At 37.0% G+C, this 15,855-nt stretch overlaps 1 protein-coding gene across 1 annotated transcript in view; it reads right to left on the reverse strand.

Moving 5' to 3' along the window:
* Nucleotides 1-15,855, reverse strand: part of LOC106094496 (frizzled-2) — an 870,788-nt gene that overhangs the window by 595,671 nt on the left and 259,262 nt on the right. The gene's annotated exons all lie outside the window — the stretch shown is intronic.

Here is a 15,855-nt window from a genome sequence, read left to right on the forward strand (position 1 = left end):
TCCCCAGATCTGTTTATATGACAGCTATATCAGGTTATGAACCGATTTGAACCATACTTGGCACAGTTGTTGGATATCATAACGAAATACTTCGTGCAAAAATTCATTCAAATCGGATAAGAATTGTGCCCTCTAGAGGGTCAAGAAGTCAAGACCCAACATCGGTTTATATGGTAGCTATATCAGGTTATGGACCGATTTGAACCATACTAGGCACAGTTGTTGGGTATCATAACGAAACACGTCGTGTAAAATTCCATTCCAATCGGATAAGAATTGCGCACTCTAGAGGCTCAAGAAGTCAAGACCCAAGATCGGTTTATATGGTAGCTATATCAGGTTATGGACCGATTTGAACCATACTTGGCACTGTTGTTGGAAGTCATAACAAAACACGTCGTGCGAAATTTCATTCCAATCGGATAAGAATTGCGCACTCTAGAGGCTCAAGAAGTCAAGACCCAAGATCGGTTTATATGGCAGCTATATCAGGTTATGAACCGATTTGAACCATACTTGGCACAGTTGTTGGATATCATAACAAAACACGTTGTGCAAAATTTCATTCTGATCGGATAAGAATTGCGCACGCTAGAGGCTCAAGAAGTCAAGACCCAAGATCGGTTTATATGGCAGCTATATCAGGTTATGGACCGATTTGAACCATACTTGGCACAGTTGTTGGATATCATAGCAAAACACGTCATGCAAAATTTCATTCCAATCGGATAAGAATTGCGCACTCTACAGGCTCAAGAAGTCAAGACCCAAGATCGGTTTATATGGCAGCTATATCAGGTTATGGACCGATTTGAACAATACTTGGCACAGTTGTTGGGTATCATAACAAAACACGTCGTGCGAAATTCCATTCCAATCGGCTAAGAGTTGCGCCCTCTAGAGGCTCAAGAAGTCAAGACCCAAGATCGGTTTATATGGTAGCTATATCAGGTTATGGACCGATTTGAACCATACTTGGCACTGTTGTTGGAAGTCATAACAAAACACGTCGTGCGAAATTTCATTCCAATCGGATAAGAATTGCGCACTCTAGAGGCTCAAGAAGTCAAGACCCAAGATCGGTTTATATGGCAGCTATACCAGGTTATGGACCGATTTGAACCATACTTGGCACAGTTGTTGGATATCATAACAAAACACGTTGTGCAAAATTTCATCCCAATCGGATAAGAATTGCGCACGCTAGAGGCTCAAGAAGTCAAGACCCAAGATCGGTTTATATGGCAGCTATATCAGGTTATGGACCGATTTGAACCATACTTGGCACTGTTGTTGGATATCATAGCAAAACACGTCATGCAAAATTTCATTCCAATCGGATAAGAATTGCGCACTCTATAGGCTCAAGAAGTCAAGACCCAAGATCGGTTTATATGGCAGCTATATCAAAACATGGACCGATATGGCCCATTTACAATACCAACCGACCTACACTAATAAGAAGAATTTGTGCAAAATTTCAAGCGGCTAGCTTTACTCCTTCGAAAGTTAGCGTGCTTTCGACAGACAGACGGACGGACGGACGGACGGACGGACGGACAGACGGACGGACATGGCTAGATCGACATAAAATGTCACGACGATCAAGAATATATATACTTTATGGGGTCTCAGACGAATATTTCGAGTAGTTACAAACAGAATGACGAAATTAGTATACCCCCCATCTTATGGTGGAGGGTATAAAAATTACGTTAATGCTCTTTTAATCTGTTTTACAAAAAGTTAACTGTTCTATACCCTTCACCATTAGATGGGGTTATACCAACTTCGCACGCTAATTTTTGAAGGAGTAAAGCACTTCTTGCACTTTTCTCCAAAGACAAAACCTCCATAAAAATTTTCTCTATAGGCAAAATGTTCATGAATTTTTCTCTTAAATTTTTTCTAAAGACAAGATTTCCATAAAATGTTTGTCAAAATACAAAATTTCCTCCAAAGACAAATGTCGTTGAAGTTTTCTTTGAAGAAACAGCAGTCGATTTCAACAAAGTCCTACCTAATTTACTTAACTCTGCAGTATCTCTTACATTAGCCCTTTATACCTTTTCAATTCTTTGAATTAGGCTTTGCTTTGTACTGCCAATATGCAGATGATGAACAATTTCAATTAGTTTAAACCCTTGTACTAGGTGTAGATTTCCTATACCTGGAATTATCAAAAATTAAAGCATAAGATAGATTACACTACAAGTATTCTTTAAAGACAAGAGCCCTAAACTGCTTACGTTCTTCTTACAACATATTCCACCTCCCCATATTTAATTAAGAGCCTCATTTATTTTATCAGTGTCCCTAACACATGTGTAGGATATTTCATTAAATGTTTCTGTAATAAATTATTCTATTGAACAATTTACGATATCATTACTTCTATACACGAAGGCTTAGCTAAATTTACTTTAGCAAAAGCCATTGCATACCATTAGGTGTTCAAGCTAAGACTGCGGCAATGTACAATATTAAAATCCTACAGCAAGGTGTTACAAGAGCATTGCCATAAAACTTAAAATGCTGTATCATTAAGTTTAATTACTTTTTGGAATTTTGTCTTGGCCTTAAGCTTCAAAAACATAATGAATAGAAAACTTTCAGTGCATAGTTTTTGGCTGAGACTACAGAAGAAGAAAAAGAGTTTAACATTGTGCAAAAGTTTATAGATATCTGTATTGTATCATGTATTTATACAGCAAACATCCTTAGAAATAATTCATTGGAAACTATCTACCAGCTTATCAATGAATTGATTATAGAAAAACTGTTGTATAGTTTTAGGGCTACTGTAAAAACAAGTTAAAGAAATTGTCCAATTATAGGTTTCTAGTTGGGATTATGGGAATGTTTCTATATGATAGTAGTCAATATTTGTTTTGCAATGAAGAAACAAAAAAGGTCTTGGTAATAAAGTTTGCCTTTGTATTGCACTCTTTGTTTTTTTTTTATAAAAAGTTCTGAATAGCATAGAGAAATAAAGTAGTAGTTCGGTTATATTGGAAATTGAAAAATATAGCCTATGTGTAGGCTGAACTTAAGTCAAATATTATTTATTCTAAATTGCAATGGAACTTGACAAAGATTTTGCCCTGTAATATACAGTTATTGAAAAACAAAAAATGGTGTATACTTTCAGGCATATATAGTTCATGATGTGTTTTGAAACTGAAACTTAAATCAAATATTTTTCTTAAGCCTAATGGGAGTGGCCAATGATAAACTTTTCGGGTTTCTTTGTCTAAGCTGAAATGAAAGAATTAATTTTTTTAAGTGGAGTATATTTTATGGGATTAACTTAAATCAAATACTATTATTTCTTAAGCACAATGTAAGCAGCTGGGTTTATTTGTCTGTTTCTTATTTCTGATACCCTTCACCATGGGATGAGGGTGTACTAATTTCGTTATTCCTTTTGAACTCATCGAAGTAAGGATCCAAGATCCAACAAAGCATATATAAATTCTTGATCCGCTTGAATCGATTTAGCCAAGTCCGCCCGTCTGTTTATGGAAAGGATTCTAACTTTCGAAAGAGTAGAGCAAAAGGCTTGAAATTTTGCACAAATACTTCCAATTAGTGATTTCAAATGAGCCATATCGGTCCATATTTTTAGTCTCTAGAGGTCGCAATTCTTAGCCGATTTGGCTGAAAATTTCCATGAAGCTTTCATTTTGACATCCAATAACGGTGCCAAGAATGATCAAAATCGGTTGTTAACCAGATACAGCCGCCATATAAACCAATCTTGGATCTTGACTTCTTGAGCCTCTAGAGAGCGCAATTTTTATCCGATTTGGCTGAAATTTTGCACCATAAGTTTTGATATGTATCAAAATGCAAATTTGTCTCACATATCAGTGAGTGCTGTGCGATTCCTTTTTATAGCTCAGTCCGACACCTCTTTGTGGAGAAATAAGTATGGTTGAAATGGATTCATATCCTGATATAGCTGCCATATAAACCAATCGACCGAATTGACTTCATCAGCCTCTAGAAAGCGAAATTTTTATCCGGTTTGGCTGAAATTTTGCACAACGACTTAACTTGCAACATAGTATGGCCTGAAGCGATCTATAACCTGTTATAGCTGCCATATAAACCGATCTCCCGTGTGCACTTCTTAAGTCCATAGATGGCCCAATTAATATCCGATTTAGCTGAAATGACTTCTACTATGTTCATCAACATCTAAACCAAGTATGCCCGAATCGGTCCATAAACTGTTGAAGCTTCAATAGCATAGCAATTTTTATACCCTACACCACCACTGTGGTACAGGGTATTATAACATTGTGCATTTGTTTGCAACGCTTAGAAGGAGAAGAGCTAGACCCATTGATAAGTATACCGATTGGATTAGAATCACTTTCTGATTCGATTTAGCTATGTCCGTCTGTCTGTAAATGCTTTAGAAGCCAAAATTTTGGTCCGATCTTTACAAAATTTGGCATGAGGTGCTTTATAGGGCAATATTGGGCGTGAGATGTTCTATTTGACATCCCAGTATGTGTCATCAAAATTGGCACAAGTTTCGATATAATTCCCATATAATCTTTTATCCGATATGGCCTATAAAGGATGTGGAAATACAAATTTGTTGTCCTATCGTAGGAAAATCTTACAAGTTTATTTTTGATATTTCAATAGGTATCCAAATTAAAGTCTGACTAAATTTCGAGAAAAGTTCTACATATAAAAAGTACTACGTACACCAGGCGGTGTAGGGTATTATATAGTCGGCTCCGCCCGACTTTTGCCTTTCCTTTGTTTATTGTGTAAAGAGATGCCTGACAAAGAAGTTGATAATTGCGATCCATGGAGGGAGAAGGGTATATAAGATTCGGCCAAACTGAGGACGCGCTTACTTGTTTAAGTTTCCTTCTATTTTATTCTGCATTAAAAGAAATTAAGTTTTATAATAATCTGACTTTATTAAAAATTGCAAAATAAAAATGGGTGCATACTTTTATGCGCATAACTTAAATCTTGCTTTGATGAGCTAGTAAAAGGTTTTATTTCCTTATATTTGGTACAAAAATTATATTTTTTTAAAATATTCTTAATTAACGGCGCCGAGCCGACTATATAATACCCCATACCTGTCCTATAAATAGAAATTGAGGGCTATATCTTATTCCGAACCGTATTTAGTGGACTTCGGTGGAGGCTTTCAGAAGGTTTTAAAACAATCCGCATCAAATTTCGAGAAATTGTGATCAAAATTGAAATAACTACGGCCATATAAGTGCAGGGGAGAGATTTTGATTAAATTTAACAAAAATGTCTATTGTCATAAGAGATTTACAAAGCCACTTTTCATAGCATTCGGTTGGGAAATGACCACATTATAGCAAAGTATACAAAGTCGGACGAACATATATATGGGAGCTATATCTAAATCTTAACCGATTTCGACCAAACGTCTATTGTCATAAGAGATTTATGATGCCACTTTTCGTAGTAATCGGTTGAGAAATGACCACATTATGGCAAAGTATACAAAGTCGGACGAACATATATATGTGAGCTATATGTAAATCTTAACCGATTTCGACCAATAATCCTCGAGAAAAGCGTTGTGCAAAATTTTGAGAAAATTTGTGAACAAATGTGCTTGCAGTGGCGCTGAAAATCGGGCGATACATATATAAGGGAGCTATATGAACCGAGCTAAATATGAACCGATTTCTAAGAAATTCATCATTAGTGAGGATAGCCATAAAAAAAATCCCTCCTGCCAAATTTCGAGCGAATCGGTTAAGATTTGATACCCTAAACAAAATGAAATGTTTTTATATATTCTTCGCCATTTTTTATAGCATTGCAAAACAAAAACTGGTGTACATTTCCAGTAGTATATAAAATAGGATCTCCTTGTAAAATATAAAATTGTAGCCTATGTGTAGGCTGAAATATACTCAAATTTTATTTAGTCTTAAGGCCAATGGGAGTTGCTAATCATAAAATGTTTTAGTTTCCTTTGTCTATTCGGTAGTGTAAGAAATTGAATATGCTGCCCTTAGTTTAAGACATACTTTCAGGCGCATATGTCATTAAAGACTACATATAGGCTTAACTTAAATATACAAAAAAAAAAAAAAAAAAATATATGTATATATATATATATATATATATATATATATATATATATATATATTTTTTTTTTTTTTTTTTTTTTTTTTGTATTTTTAAGTTAAGCCTATATGTAGTCTTTAATGACATATGCGCCTGAAAGTATGTCTTAAACTTTATATTTAAGTTAAGCCTATACGTAGGCTATAACATCATATGCGCCTCAAAGTATGTCTAAAGCTAAGCGCAGCATATTGAATTTCTTACACTACGGAATAGACAAAGGAAACTAAAACATGATGATAAAGGAACTAAACATGAATTGCCAACATTTCGGCCGATATCTCACGAATTATTGCTTCAATGTGTGAATTAAAACGGATAGGGTTTTGAACTTTAACATAGCCCCACAAAATTGCGGTCAATTGACCAGTCCGTCAATTGACCAGTCCTAGATGTGAAATAAAATGCCCACTGAACTCCCCTCTCAATAAGTCTCAATTGTGACGCGTGCTATGTGGCATGTATCATCGTCTTGTTGAAAGCATATGTCATGCAAGCCAAGCTTTTGAATTTTGGGCAAAAAAAAACTTGGATATCAACGGATATCAACTCACCATTCACAGTCACGGTACGATTCACATTATCAGTGAAGAAGTACGGTCCAATGATGTAACCAGCCCACAAACCACACCAAACTGTGGCTCTTTCAATGCTTCTGGCTAATCTTCACTCCAAACTCAACAATTCTGCTTATTTAAGTACCCATTGAGCCAAAAATGAGCTACATCGCTGAAAACACACAGCGTGCGATGAATTTTCTTAGCAGAGCAAGTATTTTGAAAATAAAATTCAATAATTTGCAGGCGTTGTTCGTTTGTAAGACGATTCATGCATGGTTGAACTGGAGGCCAAACTGAAGATGTTCGACAATGAAACAAAACACGCAACGTGCGTGAGCTGTTAAAACCAGTGTTGCCAAAAAGATAATAGCTAAACAAGTAAAAGCGTGCTAAGTTCGGCCGGGCCGAATCTTGGGAACCTCCTACCATGGATTCTGCTAAAAATTTGTACAAAATAAATTTAGTTGAAGGGCATAATTTTATTCTTCATACGAAACCAGCCAAAGCTAATGTTTCTAGGGACCGAACAAGGATGATCGAGAGACCGATTTACAATGGACGGACGGACGGACACAGCTCGTCTCGACATTCTGAGTCGATCTAGCCATATCCGTCTATCGATATGACGATAGCGGTCGATCGCGTAAAGCTAACCGCTTGAAATGTTACCCACATACTTCTAATTGATGTAGATCGTTGGGTATTGTAAATGGCCCATATTTACTAATATTTGGATATAGCCCCCATATAAACCCATGCCCGGATTTGACTTCTTGAGCTTTTTCATCCGATCTGGATGAAAATGGGAACAAAGACTTCCAACATCCACGCCAAGTATGATCCGAATCGGTTTATAAACAGATGTAACCCACATATAAACCGATCCCCGGATTTGACTTCTTTAGCCCTTAGAAGCTTAGAAGAGTTTGCTTCCGTTGTGAGTTCTGTCTCAGAACATCATTCTAAGAAAATTGAATTGGGTAACAGAAAATTCTTGATATCTGATAGAATTAAGAATTTATATAGAATTAAATATAATTGGCAAAAAGAACTTAAGAGGCTTTATCGCGTGTCCAGTAACAGATTCAGTCCAGAGTATCGCATTTTATCCAAGCAAATCCAATTATTGAGTGTTATTATTAAGAGGCAGGTTGAACTAGAGCAGATTTCTATTTTTAGAGATAAACTTAGAGGAATTAAGCCGGGGCCAAGAGCACATCGGGACGTATTCAAGATTATTGGGCATCGAAAATCTCTAACTTTGGATTAATTATCTATTGATGGTGCTATAATAACAAATGAGTCGGAATGTCTTTCTCATTTGAAATCGTATTTTTCTAATATTTATAATAGCTCTGTTCATCTTTCATCTGTAAGGGAAGGTTTTGTGAATGACTTCATTGCAAATGTTCCTCAACACTGCTATTCATTTTCAATTGATTCAGATGCAAAAAATCAAGACAGGTTGGAAAATTTTACAACTTTGGGTGAAATTCTTGATATATCCTCATATTTAAAGAATAAGAAATCGTCTGGCATTGATACTATTTCTAATTTTATTATTCGAAAACTTTCAACTAAAGCATTTGAATATTTAGTTATCATATTTAATAACTGTATCTCCAACGGATATTTTCCAGATTCATGGAAAACCTCAAAGATAATTCCAATTAAGAAAAAAGCCAATAGTAAAGAGATTTCTAACTTGCGACCTATATCTTTATTGTCAAATCTGGGTAAACTTTTTGAAATGATTGTCCGTACTAAAATGGATACAGGAATCACTTTACCATATATTCCAAATTTACAATTTGGTCTCCAAAAAGGGCATTCCACAGTTGATGCTATGACAAAGTTCACAAATGATATTGTATTGAATTTAAGAACAAAGAAATGTACTGTTGCAGTTTTTCTTGACGTTGAAAAGGCTTTTGATCATGCTTCCCACTATGGTATATTAACTAAAATGATAAGGATAGGGTTTAGTCCTCCGGTTATAAAGCTTTTCAAAAGTTTTTTTACGAATAGACAATTTGGCGTACTCTTCAAAAATCAGTTGTCGGAATTTTCAAATGTTAATTGTGGTGTCCCGCAGGGATCGGTTTTAGCTCCACATTTATATAACATTTTTATGAGTGATTTTCCCCACAACTCCGAACATTCCTCGGGTATTTTGTATGCGGATGATTCCCTTTTATACTCTCACAACGAATCGCCAGCATGTGCTTTGGTCCAAGTCTCGCAATATCTCCATGAGGTTAAAAATTTTTATGATAAATGGGGTATAAAGATAAATACTTCAAAATGCGAAGCGATTTGCATAAGAAATGCATCGGGAAAATGCAAGCGCTTTGTTGTACCCGAAAGTAAATCCTTGAAGCTATTTTTAAATGGCATTGAAATTCCATTTAAAGAGAAAGTTAAATACGTACACGAGCGAAAGGTCCGTAATAAGGCCCAGGGAATATTCGCATCGTTTCAAAAAATTCTTGGATACAAATCTTTGCCTGTAAATACGAAACTATTATTGTACAAGACTTGTATTAGGCCTGTTATCTTATATGGTTTTCCAGTTTGGTTCAGTATATCCCCCATTGTTATGAAAGAACTTGAGATTTTTGAGCGGAAAATTTTGAGACTTTGCATTGAGAAGAATTTTAAGCGCACTAACAGAAGATATTCAAATAATTTTATTTATTTGAATTCCAAGTTGAAGCGGCTTTCTTCCTATGTGTGTGATCTTTTGGAGAAATTCAATTTAAGATTAGGGCTTCATGAGAATTCGCATATGATTGACGCTATGAATAGTCAGGCGAACATTGGTTGGTATAATGCTCAGTATTTATCTCCCTTGGGATATATTAATGAACCTGAATCGGGTACTATCGCTTTTTACGAGAAGGCCGGCACTCACCGTTGGTAGCTACATCTTAACCTACTTTTACGTTGTTTTGTTTTTTTTTTATATGTTATAATTATTATTATTTTTTGTTTGTTTTATTATTTGTAGCTTTAAGTTTAAACCCTAGATTAAGATTTTTCTATTTAATGTAGTAGTCTCGGGAGCAAGGACGTCAATAATTCTAATTTCATGTATCCATATTACATGTTACCTTTTATGCTAAAGCCAGGTGCTGAAACTACTTAATATGTTATTGCGATAATACATTACAGTCATAAGTTTTCTTTATTATGTTTCTAATTATACTTCAATGTTAAAAAAAAGACTCAATAAATATAAACTTAAACTTATTCCTACAACCATCAACAAAACTTGAAAGATTTAAAACTTCAAGCAATAGTAAACCATGCTTATAGTAAAATCGATTGCATAGTTTAAGGAGCAAGAGCAAATAGTTTTAAGTTTAAGCTACTATTTGAAATCTAATTTCTTATACAACAAGATGATAACAAATATTCAAAGTTACACAATGCTATTAAACAAATAAAAATTTACATTTTCTAGAAAAAACTCTCTCTCAATATAATTAAAACCAAGAATTGTCCAACAACTCAAACAGCATACTTTTGGGGGAATATTCTTTATCGCATAGCACTAACGAAGCTGTTGTGGTCTAAGGTTTCTTTGTCAAAAACTTCAATTAAAAATGTAAATATAATTCGATTTTATTTTCCCTAGCCAAAGACAATGAACTAACATTTCTTTCTATTTTTGTTTAACTCCTTTCTCCACTACAGCACATTTTGAGCAATCAAATCAATGTAAATTAAGCAGCTTTATCTAAATTGAAGTCACCTTCATTCTGTATTCTGCAAGTGGAGGACAATATGCAAATGCATATAATAATCGATTTGTTTGCATAGAAAATGCAAATTGTTTGGTTCCTACCGATATTGTTAATGGACAAATAAACAATGACCAAGAGGAAAAATTACTTCACTTAAATTGCCGTATGTAGGTATTGTAATGAACATAAAACTACAAAAGTTTAGAGTTAGTTATGCTTGGTACAACATGTTTTGTAGTTGCAGCAGATAGCAGTTGTGATTTAGAATAGTTATAATTGTATTAGAAGAGAGAAAACAATTTTTGAATGTGGGGGAGGCTAAATATTAGTATTTCGAATATTAGAAAGGATTTGAGGATTATAGTTCAACGTGACTTTCATCAGCAGTCCGATGTTATGGTTTCTCAGCCCTAGAATAAGCGGCCTGAGGGCCTTTGCCTTGCTACAACCAAAACACCAGTTTACATCTCGTGCTCGCGGTCAATATATAAGGCGCCCGCCCTATCACGAAGCATGAGCAGGGAAGGGCTTATTGATTCCTAGTCAGCTCTTCGTCGGCTTCGTTCCACACCACACCTTGATGGCCCGATATCCAACAGAATCTAAAAGCCTTTCTCATGGTTCGAAATAGCTCTTTTCAACTCATAACAAGTCTTGAATTCACAGTGCTCGATGGCAGAGCCTCCGGCGCCGCTTGAATGTCCACGTATCGATATACGTCTCAAAGGGCATTCAATGGGAAAACAGGGAAGGAACGGGTACATTATCAGTCGGCCCGCTTTACTTTACTTTAATAGGCTATGCCAGAATATTTGTTCCACTAGCCGAACGTAGAATAGCTTTCCAAGCGCCTCCATCTTCGGCGCTCATTCTAAAATCTCTGACACCAAGTTTCGAGGTGTCTCCCACCACTTGATCTTTCCATCGAGCTTTTGGTCTTCCCGGTATGCGTATACCACCGTGTTTGCCTTCAAAAGACTTTTTTGCTGGAGCTTCTTCATCCATTCTGACAACATGACCTAGCCAACGTAGCCGTTGTTTTTTGATGCGTGTAACTATGCTATCGTCGTCGTACAGCTCACACAGCTCGTGGTTCATACGTAGCCTTTATTCTCCATTAACGCAAACTGGTCCATATATTTTACGAAGAATCTTTCTCACAAATGATCAGAGCACTGCCTCAACTGCTTTCACAAGTACCCATGCTTCAGAGGGGGGGGGGGGGGGGGATTTTGTGGGATTGCATATGACCCCCCCCTTGTGGCGTGCCGTTTGCTCCAAGAGCCGACGCTCGCCTCCAGCCGCCCCTAACCTGGAAACAGACGCTGATGTTGACCATTGGTTATTTGAAGGCGCCAATAACTCGCCTTATCATCTCGAGTATCATTGGCATTCAGTATTTAATTAAGAGCCTGTGCCACCTGACTGCTCTCTGAGACTCTCCTCTCGAAAATCGCTGACTGCTCGCGGCCGTATTTGCAGCTATTCCGCATAAAAACGGAGCTTTACACTATCCACAACTGGAGAACGCGCCCGGTAGCTTTCAGCTAAGCTTCCCGTGATAACGATGTACACCGCACCGGATGTGGCTGTCTGTTGAACAGTAGATGGAGTTTTGGAATGCCGTCCACCAGACCACAACACCATACAGCATTATTATACCCACCACCATAGAATAGGGGGTATATTAATTTAGTCATTTTGTTTGCCACACATCGCAATATCCATTTCCGACCTTTCCAAGTATATATTTTTCTGATCGCCGTAAAATTCATTTTACTGCACGCAGGTTGAATGCATGAACGGGCCAAATCGGACTATATTTGGATATTGCTGCCATATATACTGATCTGCCAATTTAGGGCCTAAAGCCCATAAAAGCTTTATATATTATCCGGTTTTGCTAAAATTTGAAACAGCGAGCTGTTTAAAGCTTCCAAATATCCGACCCAAATATGGTTCAGATCGGTCTATATTTATATAAGACTCCCATATAGGCCGATCTGCTGATTCAGGGTCATAAGCCTATAATAGCTTTATTTATTACCCGATTTCGCCGAAAATTTAAACAATGAGTTGTTGTTAGCCTCCCGCCTTCTATCCCAAATATGGTTCGGATCGTACTATATTTAGATATAGCTGCCATATAGACCGATCTGCCGGATAAGGGTCTGTAGCCCACAAAAGTTTCATTAATTACTAAATTTCTGTGAAATTTTAAAGAGTGAGTTGTTTTAAGCCTCCGTTCATTCGACTAAAATATGGATCAGATCGGACAACATTTAGGTATAGCTGCCATATAGACCGATCTGTACGGTAAGGGTCTGAACCCAATAAAAGCTGCATTTCTTACCTGATTTCGCTGAAATTTCAAACATTGAGTTGCTTTAAGCCTCCTAACATCCGGTTCAAATATAGTTCAGATCGGCCCACATTTAGAAAAAGCTGTCATATAGACCGATCTGCCTAATTAGGGACTAAAGCCCATAAAAGCATTATTTATTAACCGATTTTGTTGAAATTTGGAACATTGACTTATTTTGAGCCTCCCGATATTCGACCCAAATATGGTTCAGATCGGACTATATTAAGATATAGTTGCCATATAGACCGATCTGCCCGTCAAGGGTCTAAAGCCCATAAAAGCTGCGATTATTTCCCGATTTCGCTGAAATTTGAAGCATTGAGTTTTTTGAGCCTCCCAATATCCGACCCAAATATGGTTCAAATCTGACCATATTTAGATATAGCCGCCATATAGACCGATGAGCCGATTTAGGATCTGAAGCCCATAAAAACTTTATTTATTATCCGATTTCGTCGAAATTTATTACAGTGAGTTGTTGTTAGCCTCCCACCATCTGTCCCAAATGTGGTTCAGATCGGACTATATTTAGATATAGCTGCCATATAGACCGATTTGCCGATTTAGGGTCTTAAGCCCATAAAGGCCGCAATCGGATAATAAATTTCGCCGCAATTTGGGACCGTAAGTTGTGTTAGATACTCAACTTTCTTGTTTAGTTTGTCTGAGATCAGTTCAGATTTGGATATAGCTGCCATATGGATCAATCTCTTGATTTAAAGGTTTTTGGCACATAAAAGACGTATTTATTGTCCGATTTGGCTGATCCCCGACATCCTAGTTTTATTTGCCCTAAATCGGTCCAGATTTGCATATAGCTGCCATGTAAACCGATCTCTCGTTATAAGGTCTTGTGCCCATAAAATTTATTGACCAATTTCGCTGAAATTTGGTATAGCGAGGAATGTTAAGCTCCTCGACATTCCTGTTCAAAACCGCCCTGATCGGTCCAGATTTGGATGTAGCTGCCATATATGCCGATCCAATTAAAGGTTTTAGACCCATAAAAGTAGAATTTATTTACAGATATCGCTGAAATTTGGCACAATGAGTTGCGTTAGACCGTTCGACATTCATACCGAGCATAGTTAAGATCCGTCAATATTTATATATATATATATAATATATATATATATCTTCAATGTAGACCGATCACTCAACTTAGGGTCTTGGGCCAATAACAGGAGTATTTGTTATCCGTTAAATTGTTATTTGCTATTTCGTTGAAAAGCTCCTCGACATCCCTGTTCAATACGGCCCAGATTGGTCCAGATTTGGATACTGGTGATGTATATACCAGTTGAGATCGGAATAAATGATGATGGCTTAGGTGGTGGTGGGCATCCAAAGTTCGCCACGGCCGAACTAAAAATGTATTTACTTCTTTTTATACCCTCCACCATAGGATGGGGGTTGTACTAATTTCGTCATTCTGTTTGTAACTACTCGAAATATTCGTCTGAGACCCCATGAAGTATATATATTCTTGATCGTCGCGACATTGTCGATCTAGCCATGTCCGTCCGTCTTTCCGTCCGTCCGTCCGTCTGTTTGTCGAAAGCACGCTAACTTCCGACGGAGTAAAGCTAGCCCCTTGAAATTTTGCACAAATACTTCTTATTAGTGTAGGTCGGTTGGTATTGTAAATGGGCCATATCGGTCCATGTTTTGATATAGCTGCCATATAAACCGATCTTGGGTCTTGACTTCTTGAGCCTCTAGAGTGCGCAATTCTTATCCGATTGGAATGAAGTTTTGCACGATGTGTTTTGTTATGACATTCAACAACTGTGCCGAGTATGGTTCAAATCGGTCGATAACCTGATATAGCTGCCATATTAACCGATCTTGGGTCTTGACTTCTTGAGCCTCTAGAGTGCTCAATTCTTATCCGATTGGAATGAAATTTTGCACGACGTGTTTTGTTATGACATTCAACAAATGTGCCGAGTATGGTTCAAATCGGTCCATCTTTTAATATAGCTGCCATATAAACCGATCTTGGGTCTTGACTTCTTGAGCCTCTAGAGTGCGCTATTCTTATCCGATTGGAATGAAGTTTTGCACGACGTGTTTTGTTATGATATTCAATAACTGTGCCGAGTATGGTTGAAATCGGTCCATAACCTGATATAGCTGTCATATAAACCGATCTTGGGTCTTGACTTCTTGAGCCTCTAGAGGGCGCAATTCTTATCCGATTGGAATGAAATTTTGCACGACGTGTTTTGCTATGTTATCCAATAACTGTGCCAAGTATGGTTTAAATCGGTTAATAACCTGATATAGCTGTCATATAAACCGATCTTGGGTCTTGACTTCTTGAGCCTCTAGAGTGTGCAATTCTTATCCGATTGGAATGAAACTTTGCACGACGTGTTTTGTTATGACATTCAACAAATGTGCCGAGTATGGTTCAAATCGGTTTATAACCTGATATAGCTGCCATATAAACCGATCTTGGGTCTTGACTTCTTGAGCCTCTAGAGTGCGCAATTCTTATCCGATTGGAATGAAGTTTTGCATGATGTGTTTTGTTATGACATTCAACAACTGTGCCGAGTATGGTTCAAATCGGTCCATAATCTGATATAGCTGTCATATAAACCGATCTTGGGTCTTGACTTCTTGAGCCTCTAGAGGGCGCAATTCTTATTCGATTGGAATGAAATTTTGCACGACGTGTTTTGTTATGACATTCAACAACTGTGCCGAGTATAGTTCAAATAGGTCCATCTTGTGATATAGCTGCCATATAAACCGATCTTGGGTCTTGACTTCTTGAGCCTCTAGAGGGCTCAATTCTTATCTGATTGGAATGAAATTTTGCACGAAGTATTTTATTTTGATATCCAACAACTGTACCAAGTATGGTTCAAATCGGTTCATAACCTGATATAGCTGCCATATAAACCGAACTTGGGTCTTGACTTCTTGAGCCTCTAAAGGTCGCAATTATTATCCGATTTACTTGAAATTTTGTGCGCCGGATCGTCTCATGACCATCAACATACGTATTTATTATGGTCTG

This window comes from Stomoxys calcitrans, chromosome 1 (genome assembly GCF_963082655.1).
Source record: "Stomoxys calcitrans chromosome 1, idStoCalc2.1, whole genome shotgun sequence".
NCBI lineage: Eukaryota > Metazoa > Arthropoda > Insecta > Diptera > Muscidae > Stomoxys > Stomoxys calcitrans.